At 42.1% G+C, this 10,568-nt stretch overlaps 1 long non-coding RNA gene across 1 annotated transcript in view; it reads left to right on the top strand.

Moving 5' to 3' along the window:
• Positions 1-4,060: 4,060 nt before the first annotated feature.
• LOC309610317 overlaps positions 4,061-10,568 on the top strand; it is a 39,910-nt gene continuing 33,402 nt past the window's right edge. Inside the window, exons 1-2 of the long non-coding RNA XR_014233846.1 lie at positions 4,061-5,073; positions 5,601-10,568. The exon at positions 5,601-10,568 is cut by the window's right edge and continues 25,175 nt beyond it. This is a non-coding gene — a long non-coding RNA (uncharacterized lncRNA). The remainder of the gene's footprint in view (positions 5,074-5,600) is intronic.

Below are 10,568 nucleotides of genomic sequence, written 5' to 3'. Positions count from 1 at the left end.
TCAGCTGGTATTGCGTAAGCGCCCCGGGGGAAGTGGAGGGGGCGCTGTCTCCCCAGCTTACTGGCGTCTGAGATAACTGGCTTCTGAACCGTATTAACCCATGACACTTCTGACACCAAGTGTGTGGGTGCTCCTGCCCCCCACCGCCCCCCTGACCTGCCACCGAGCAATTTTCCAGTTCTCTGGATTCAGTTCAATTCTGACACTACCTACCTGGAGTTAGCACAGACCCCCAAGGCTGCCCTTACACCTGTACTGACTGGCTATAAATTGGGGGTTCCCTCAACCCCCTTCTCAGGTTTGATAATTGCTAGAATGGCTCACAGAACTCAGAAGAACGCTTTACTTACACTTACCAGCTTATTATAAAGGATCCAACTCAGGAACAGTCAAATAAACTATTCACAAGTCAAATGTAGTATTGTATCAGAGAATAACATACCAAGGTTGAGTAGTCTTATCCTGGAATGCAAGAATTGTTCAACACTGAAAAAGATCTATAAATAAAAATTCATTACAGTAACAAATTAAAAGAAAAACCCCACATATTAATAGGTATTCAAAAGGCATGAGATAATTCAGTATCCATTAAAAAATAAAAGCTACTTAAGTATAGTAAGTTTTACCAAAACACAAAAGCAAACATTATACCAAGAGTTACAGTGCAAAAGAAGTCATTTGAATTAAAATCAGAAATATGACAAGTATACCTACTATGTCAACATACTTATTACTTCTACATTGCTTTGGAGGGTCTAGCTAATGCAATAAAAGATTAAATAATCTGTATAAATGTTGGAAAAGAAATAAAATATTAGAATTAATAATCAAATTCAGTAAGCCATTTGGACTTTTTTGTTGTTTGCCCTTTACCTTTATTTACTTATTGAATAACGTTACAGTTTAATGTAGATATATTTCATGTTTTTATGTCAACAGATTTAATACTCTTTTCCTTTAAATATGAGAATTTTGTAACCCTACTTAGAAATGCTTTCCCCACTCAAGTCTATACAAAGTAGTTTCATGCTGGGCTTCCCTGGTGGCACAGTGGTTAAAAATCTGCTTGCCAATGCAGGGGACACGGGTTCGAGCCCTGGTCCAGGAAGATTCCGCATGCTGCAGAGCAACTAAGCCCGTGCGCCACAACTACTGAGCCTGCGCTTTAGAGCCCGCGTGCCACAACTACTGAGCCTGCACGCCTAGAGCCCGTGCTCCGCAACAAGAGAAGCCACCGCAATGAGAAGCCTGCGCACAGTAACGAAGAATAGCCCCCCGCTCGCCGCAACGAGAGAAAGCCCGCGTGCAGCAACGAACACCCAACGCAGCCAAAAATAAATAAATAAATTTATATAAAAAAAATAGTTTTATGTTTTTTTATGTTTAAACTTTTGGTTCATCTGGAATCTCTTTTGGCTTAAGGAGCAGTGTTGGGATCTGGATTTATTTATCTTCAAAATCGCTGTCCCAACACCATTTATTAAATGATGCTCTTTCCTCCATGGATTTGCAATGCCAACCTGACTACCAAGTACCTTGCGGAATGCACTTCGGTCTGTTTCTGGAATCTGTACTACTGTTTATTGCTTTTGCCGTTCCAAGGTATTTTAATTATTGTATCTGCACTTTATGTTTTAATATCTGGAAGAACCAGTTTCTAGAGAGAATCTTCAGTATTTTCAAATGGGGAAGGGACAGTGCGGACAGACGGGTTACTGATACTACAGGAGAAGGGTGGGATTTAGATGGTAGATCCCTGAAGAGGCAGGGAAATGGTTTCCTGAGCCCGTCTGAGGAGTTAATTTTGACCAGGAGGAAGGACACCCCTGATGCTGTGAGGAGACAGAGGAGGGAAGGGCTCCCAGCCCTCCCAGGGGAAATCACCTGTCACTTTGTTCCTGATGCCGTGACAGTCGCAGGCAGCCACGTCTTGTGTTCATCCCAAGCATTTCGAACTGAATCAGGAAGACTCCAGCAAGGCGCTCTTTCAGAAGTTGACAGTCAGCCTGTGAAATGATGTGATATGAAGAGCTCTGTTCAACCACGGACCACCTAACCCGGTCAGAATCTCTAGCGTGTTGATTTGCTTAACAGTCACTTTCTAGTTCCAGATTCTCTTTACATACAAAACAAAGAGTCACAGTATGAATAACAAAGCAAGTTTTAATGCTGCCTCTCTTCCTCCCTAGACCCAGAGGGAGTAAAGGAGAGTAATGTTCCTGTCCAAAAGTGAGTTAAGGATTGGAATTTCTTACCACCATGCTCAGGGGCCAGCAGTCACTCATTGCAGAGAAGGGGACTGGAGCCGCTGTTTCCCCCGAGGTTCTTGTCCTAGAAAACACTGGGTCTTGCCTCATCTAATTAGAGAGAAGCAGCAAGTCCACCAGGCCATCTCAGCAGGGCCAAAAGCCTCCAGGGGTGGGTAGATGTCTTGTTATCCAAACCGCCCCAGGACAGGCGACCACATAGTGCTAGCCCCAAAGCTCGGCATGAGAACACACCTATTTTTAAAAAATAACCAGCCCAGCGTCAGTCAAACGTAATATCTGCACCTAAAATCCTAACTACTGCTTTTCATTCAAGTGACATCGGCCTGGATTATACTCAGAGATTTTAATGACTTTAAGAGAACTGTCTCCGCTATGAAAAGAAGAGACTCTCTTTACAAAGTGGCATTTGCCTTTTGGGGTGCAGACCCTAAAGGGGGTTCCTCTGGGGACCCTATCAATTCATTAGGTTAATGGCGTTCAGTCTATGGTCTGCATGTATTTGGATGGGGTGCAAAGGCTTTCTAAGGGGCACCCAAACCCGCAGAGGTTTAAGGAATGAACTTCCCAGTGCTCAGTGTATCTTCGTAAAATTTAATCTGCCTGAGAGTTTGCCTTCAGGTCGCCTTTTACAACCACCTCTTACCCATTCATCATGAATCTAACCGAGGTTCTGCCCCCGGGTGTGAATGCCCCTGGTTATGAAAGGGAAGGACAGGTGGAAATGCGGGTGAGGTGCTGAGCAAGCCAGTGGCTAGTGAGGAGCTGGTGGGTTCTTTGACAGATCAGGGAGTTTTCAACCAGAGGAGGACAGAGCTGGCTGTTAGCTTTTAGTCAGACTCCTATTTCAGCGATTTGTTTTTAGTGATAGACAACTAACAATGTAACTTATTTTTAGTGGTATGTCTTCAAAATAATTTTATTTTATCAGTAAAACAGAGAAGTTGTTCAGATAATTGAGTACCATTTTATACCCACATTCTTTCTATTTATGTGCAAAAAGTTTTCTCAATTGTTTCAAAAAAGTGAAAATAGGAATAAAATTGATGTTAAGCTATTTTCAGTCCATCATCCACAGATACATTTAATAATTGAAAAACCCCCAAACCATTAAACAAAATAGACCCATTCCTCTCTTAAGAGCTTCATTCCCAATACATTTTATTGTATTTTGCTTTATGTATATATATTTTTTTGTTATTGTTATTGTTGTTGTTGTTGTTATTTGTTTGTTTGTTTGGGCTGCTTGGCTTGTGGGATCTTAGTTTCCTGACCAAGGATCAAGCCCCATGTCCCCTGCACTGGAAGCGTGGAGACCTAACCACGGGACCAGCAGGGAATTCCATATTTTGCTTTATATTTTTTATCTTATGCTTTACTTTATATTTACTTATTATTTAATTACTTAAAATATGTAATATTTAGGTACTTTGATCAACTATTTACTGATAATAATTGTAAAGATAATTCAATCCAGAAAAAATAATTTTTTCAACACAGACCTTTGTGGTCAGAGGAAATAATTTTTCAGTTTCAATTTATAAACCTATTTTTGTTATAGAAACATAAGGAAGATCAATAAAAGACTTTCGGGTATAAAACTATTATAGTAGGTTAGAATTCTGAGGGGAAAGGCAGAGCTCAGAACCAGGGCCTGTGAAGGCCTCCTGGCCTCAGATCTCCCCTCCAAGCTGAGTCTGAGAGGCTGGCGGCCTTATGAATTCTGTAAGATCATTGCCCCGAAGACAATAGGTAACACTGAAGCTTACTACTCGGGCTGCCTTTCGTTGGCCTCCATCGCTTATTAGAGAACAAAATGCGTTTTCATTTTTTCTTCTTCAGCAGAACGGCAGGCAAGGCCCCGTGCTGTATGAGGGTGGGGTGGGGATTAGGTCAGCCCAGCAGCTGGACGTGATGTCCTCTCCAGGCCTCCCTCAGGGGTTTAGCCTAAGTTCATTAACCTAAGTTTATTTCTCATTCACGTGAAACTCACGTGACACAGTGGAGAGGGCAGGTAGGAGGGTGTGCGTGTGTGTGTGCGCGTGCGTGAGATGTGCTTCGCAAAATCATTCAGGGCCACTTTGGACAGAGGCTCTGATTCTTTTAAATTTTTTTTTTTTTTTAATTTTACTTATTTATTTATGGCTGTGTTGGGTCTTCGTTTCTGTGCGAGGGCTTTCTCTAGTTGCGGCAAGCGGGGACCACTCTTCATCGCGGTGCGCGGGCCTCTCACTATCGCGGCCTCTCTTGTTGCGGAGCACAGGCTCCAGACGCGCAGGCTCAGTAGTTGTGGCTCACGGGTCCAGCTGCTCCGCGGCATGTGGGATCTTCCCAGACCAGGGCTCGAACCCGTGTCCCCTGCATTGGCAGGCGGACTCTCAACCACTGCGCCACCAGGGAAGCCCCGAGGCTCTGATTCTTAACTGGCTACATCCGAGTCTGCCCCAGGCCTCAGCATCCGCCCTGCAGAAGGGGGAGGAGACGGAGGAGCATTTATGGGAGGTTTGGCTGTGCCAGGCCCGGGACTAGATCTCAGCAGCACCACCACACCAGACGCAAGGGGCTGTGGAGTGTAGTTTTCCTGGGTGTCCTGGAAGAAGAGGACGTTGGTTGGTTCCCCAGCTGGCTGTATCTGCCATCCTGGGGTCGAAGGTTTGAAGAAAGCTGAGAAGGTTGAAAATAGCCCCTGGAGCAGGAGGGGAACAGCTGAGCAGGGAAACATGCGCCTACAACTGGCAGCATCGATGTCAAGTTCCATCTGGGGGTGGAGAGATTTCCTCCAGCCGTTCACAACGGCAACGACAAGGTGGAGAGTTGGTTAGATCTAGGTTGGGGTTTTAGGGGACCAGCATGGCAGAAGGACAAGGGAACTAGGGAGTTGAAGAGCTTGGTAGGAAAGGAGGTGAGGAACCACCACGTATTTTGCGGGTAAGGAAGGGAGTGGGCGTGGCTGATCAACAGAAAAGGGCTCAGGTGCCTAGAGGTCTTGATGAAATTGAAAAGCGAAGTAGTGGGTGGAAGGGAGTGAGGCTGAGAGGTAGAGACTGCCATCCAAGAAGGGTGTGTGTTGTGGACTGAATGTTTGTGTCCCTCTCCCCCCCCCACCAGATTCATACTTTGAAACCCTAGCCCGCAGTGTAACGGTATCAGCAGGTGGGGTCTTGGGGAGGTGATTAGGTTATGAGTGTGGAGCCCTCATGAATGGGATTAATGCCCTTGGAAGAGTCCCGAGGAGCTTGCCTTTCCCTCTCCCTTTCTCTTCGTTCTCAATTTCTCTCTCTCCCTCTCTCCCTCTTTTCCTCTTTCTCTCTCTCTCTCGCTCTCTCCCTCTAGGATACAACGAGAAAACAGCCATCTGCAACCCGGAAGAGGGTCCTCACCGGAACCCCACCATGCTGGCACCCTGATCTCTGACTTCCAGCCTCCAGAACTGTGAGAAATAAATTTCTGTTGTTATTAAGCCACCCAGCCTGCGATGTTCCGTTACAGCAGCCAGAAAGAACTAAGTCAGTGTGTTTCAATTTACGATTTTGGATTTTGAATAACCCTGGGTAGAGTGAAGATGCCATGTGAAGCCAAGGGAGTGAGGGAGGTGAGGATGGGGTGGGGGGGGGTGCAGCCAAGGTGATCTTTTCTTTATTTCCCCAGATACCACCCATTTGGGTGCTGTTGTCTTGGCCATTAGAAAGTTAAATGATTTGAATCAGAAGCAGTGAAAAATCATTACTAAGTAGATTTTGTTTCTAAATTATTTAAAAAATTCAGTGATGTGTATTTGTATAACAGAGAAAAAGAAGTTAAAATACATAGCTTTTTTATCAGGGAATTACGTTGCCAACCCTTTTCTGTATATATGTATTCTATATAAATAAAAAAGTAAAGGCCTCTATCACATGGGAGGTGTGATGGCAATTAAGCACAATGTAAAGTTAAACTCTGTCTTGGGGGTGGATGGAAATGAAATCTAGCCTGCTTCAACCTCGTGAGGTTACCTTGTACCTGATACAACCCATATGGTCTAAATTGAACGATTGGCAAATGAAAAATAAGAACAGCAGTTTTAATGCATGATACTGTCTGTTATATTATTAGATAGTATTATCAGTATCCTGACACAGAAATGAGGGCTTTAGGGGACCTAATTAGAAATACTAGTAATGATTTAAACTCTAAAGATTAAGAAATACTTTTATATTGTAGCCCAAGCTAGTCACGTTTCCTTTTTCCTACGAAGCCTTACCAGGTGTCATCGAGGGAGCCTGTCCAGGTAGGATCCTGTCTGGGTGGAAACAACTGATATAATTATCTTGGCTTATGTAGTCAAGAAAGCTACCTATTAGGTAATGTCTGTATTGCTCAGGCATGAGTCTTGGGGAATTCCAGAAAGAGATTGCTCTAGAAGATTCTGTCTATACATACTTTGCTGTGCTCTTCTCACTATATTTAAGCACAGCTTTAAAATCAGATGCAAAAAATATTTCTGTGCTGATTTCAAATAATCTTTCATCATCTCGGCCACAAATAGAATGCAAGAAGTTAGCTACTGAATATTTAATGTGAACACCGTGGGGCGGGTAGCTTTGCCTCCTTCTTCCTTCTCTCCATGTAATTGCTGGTCCTCAGCGAGAAGTTGGAGCTGATCTAATCAAGACCTACTACCCAGATCTGCAGTGCAGCTCACCCCCCCCCCCTTTTTTTTTTTTTTTTAAACTTGTTGAGTTTAATAACCACATTCTTGCAAAGGGTATAGCAGAAAGAGAACTGAGTCATAAAAAGCAAGAGATGTTTGTATTACTTTCCTAGGGCTGCTAACTCGGTGACTTTACAACAAAAATTTACTCTCTCACAGTTCCAGGGGCCAGAGTCCAAAATGCAGGTGTTGGCAGGGCCAGGCTCCGTCTGAAGCCTCCAAGAGACAACCTTTTCTTGTGTCTTCCAGCTTCTGGTGGCTCCTGGCATTCCGTGGCTTGTGGCAGCATCACCTCAATCTCTGCCTCTGTCTTGTGTCCTCTCCTCTTTTTCTTTTTATTATTTTGTGGGTGAATTATTTTCTTCCAGTTTCATTGAGATATAATGGACATATAGCACTGTGTAAGTTACAGCATCCTGATTTGACTTACATACATCGTGGAATGATGGCCACAATAAAGTTAGTGAACATCCGTTATCTCATACAGATACAAAATTAAGAAAAAGAAAAAAAACCTTTTTTCCTTGTGATAAGAACTCTTAGGATTTATTCTCTTAACTTTCACATATAACATATAGCAGTGTTAATTACATTTATCATGTTGTACATTACATCCTTAGTATTTATTTATCTTATAACTGGAAGTTCATACCTTCTGACTGCCTTCATCCAACTCCCCCTCCCCCCACTCCCCACCTCTGGTGACCATACATTTGATCTCTTTTTCTATGACTTTTTTTTTTTTTGAATTTTATTTTATTTATGTTTTTATACAGCAGGTTCTTATTAGTCATCCATTTTTATACACATCAGTGTATACATATCAATCCCAATCTCCCAGTTCATCACACCACCACCACTCCCCCCCACGGCTTTCCCCCCTTGGTGTCCATACGTTTGTTCTCTACATCTGTGTCTCAATTTCTGCCCTGCAAACTGGTTCATCTGTACCATTTTTCTAGGTTCCACATATATGCGTTAATATATGGTATTTGTTTTTCTCTTTCTGACTTACTTCACTCTGTATGACAGTCTGTAGATCCATCCACGTCTCTACAAATGACCGAATTTCGTTCCTTTTTATGGCTGAGTAATATTCCATTGTGTATATGTACCACAACTTCTTTATCCATTCATCTGTCGATGGGCGTTTAGGTTGCTTCCATGTCCTGGCTATTGTAAATAATGCTGCAGTGAACATTGGGGTGCATGTGTCTTTTTGAATTATGGTTTTCTCTGGGTATATGCCCAGTAGTGGGATTGCTGGGTCGTATGCTAGTTCTATGTTTAGTTTTTTAAGGACCCTCCATACTGTTCTCCATAGTGGCTGTATCAATTTACATTCCCACCAACAGTGCAAGAGGGTTCCCTTTTCTCCACACCCACTCCAGCATTTGTTGTTTGTAGATTTTCTGATGAAGCCCATTCTAACGGGTGTGAGGTGATACCTCATTGTAGTTTTGATTTGCATTTCTCTAATAATTAGTGATGTTGAGCAGCTTTTCATGTGCTTCTTGGCCATCTGTATGTCTTCTTTGGAGAAGTGTCTATTTAGGTCTTCTGCCCATTTTCTGAACCTGCATGAACCTGAGTGGGATGAGAATCAGAGGTTTGGGTGTGGCTTAGACTATTCCCTCCTCTTTTAGGGACTAAAGCATCTGAAGGAACGTATTTGAGCCCAAGAGCAGGGAAGGTTAAAGGGTCCATAAAATCAATGTTAAAAAGTCAAAAATTCACAAAATTCCCATTTCTTGGGAAATAAATTTTTTTTTCCTTTAAGCCTTAGCCCAAAACTTAGGTTATTAAAAAAAAAAAACCCTCAAATGTACAATTGTTTCTTCTCCTTGTAAAAGCACCACTGTAAACTCAATTTCTGGAATATAAAATGTCTGAGATATTTCCCTCTCCCTACATGAAAACAGTAAGTCTAGACTTCAAATTTATATTTTAACCACATGGCTTTGCTCTTTAATCTTAATGATGACTGTCATCTGTTTCTCTAGCATTATTCATTTGTTTACTGAAGTCAAGAAGCATTGTGGGTTTATCTAAGTCAGGGTGATAGAGTACACAAGAAAAAATGGAATCCATCTTGTAACTACATAAAATGAGAATACGTTCCTGAAGAAAGTCCTGTTCCAAAAGGATAAACAGGTGATGGATTTCCCCAACAGCCTGAAGCATTTTTTTAAACAAGGGACTATTTTTGATTTAAAAAAATGATTTTAAAAAGTGAAGGAAAGAATAGCAACAGTAGTCTGCGTCACTCTCCCCAGAGCAGAAGTTGTTCCATGCTTAGATGTAATTTCAGTCATTCGAGGATCAAGAAGAAAACCCTTCTTTTTTCTTTTTTAACTTTTTATTTTATATTGGAGTTTAGCCGATTAACAATGTTGTGATAGTTTCAGATGCACAGCAAAGGGACTCAGCCATACGTGTACATGTATCCATTGTTTTTAAAAGGATAATTTGGAGTACTTATATTTGGCCTCCAAACACAGTGCACATGTTTAGAAATTGTGGACTCCTGGAAGATATTTGATTATTAAAAAATATTTTTATCATTGATTAGTGTACTGGGTTGGATAATGTCCCCTGCAAATTCATGTCCACCTGGAACCTCAAAATGTGACCTCATTTGGAAACAGGGTCTTTGCAGATGTAACTAGTTAAGTTAAATTGGGATCACACTGGATTAGATTGGGCCCTAAATCCAGTGACTGGTGTCCTTATAAAAAGGCCATATTGGGAATTCCCTGGTGGTCCAGTGGTTAGGACTTGGTGCTTTTACTGCTGTGGCCTGGGTTCAATCCCTGGTCAGGGAACTAAGATCCTCAAGCCACACGGCCAAAAAAAAAAAAAAGGCCATGTCAAGACACAGAGACATACACGAAGAACTCCCCTTGAGGACAGAGGCAGATACTGGAGTGATGAGTCTAGAAGCCAAGAAATGACGGCCACTGCCAGAAGCTAGGAAGAGGCAAGGAGGGAATCTTCCCTGGAGCCTTCAGAAAAAGTATGGCCCTGTTGACACTTTAATTTCAGACTTCTGGCCTCCAGAACTGTGAGAGAATAAATCTCTGTTGTTTTAAGCCACCAAGTTTGTGGTACTTTGTTATGGCCCTAGGAAACCATCATACTTAGGTTGGGTAAAATATGGAGATGACAATAACATTTTTTCTAAGTGTTGTAATGACCAGCCTGTAATACAGCCTGAACCAACTCAAGATACTTCCTGCTGGAAGAGTGAAGTTCATAGGTTCTTTGGTTCAGGGTTTACTAAAATGTAGCTAATAGACTTCCCTTCAAGTAGAGAAATGATTTTCTATTTTAAATATAGTCAGGTTTGCTATGCTTCATGGTATCTTTATCTTCAGTAAATTGAACTCTACCTAGAAACATCATACATTGCAGTCCCTGAAAATATTACTTTTCATAATTTGATTTTGCATCTTCCTTCGTCTCCAAGGTAAGCCTTATACAGATACATCTTATTCAATTTTACTTTCAGCTAACAGTTCCAAATGCTGTGTTTCTATGTCCTATGAATGCACTCCAAACCATTCTGTTGCTTATTTACCAAACTTTATGAGGCTATGAACCTTTATGGT

This window comes from Balaenoptera borealis (assembly GCF_965194805.1).
Source record: "Balaenoptera borealis genome assembly, chromosome: 14".
NCBI lineage: Eukaryota > Metazoa > Chordata > Mammalia > Artiodactyla > Balaenopteridae > Balaenoptera > Balaenoptera borealis.
This window is presented reverse-complemented; position numbering and strand designations above follow the sequence as displayed.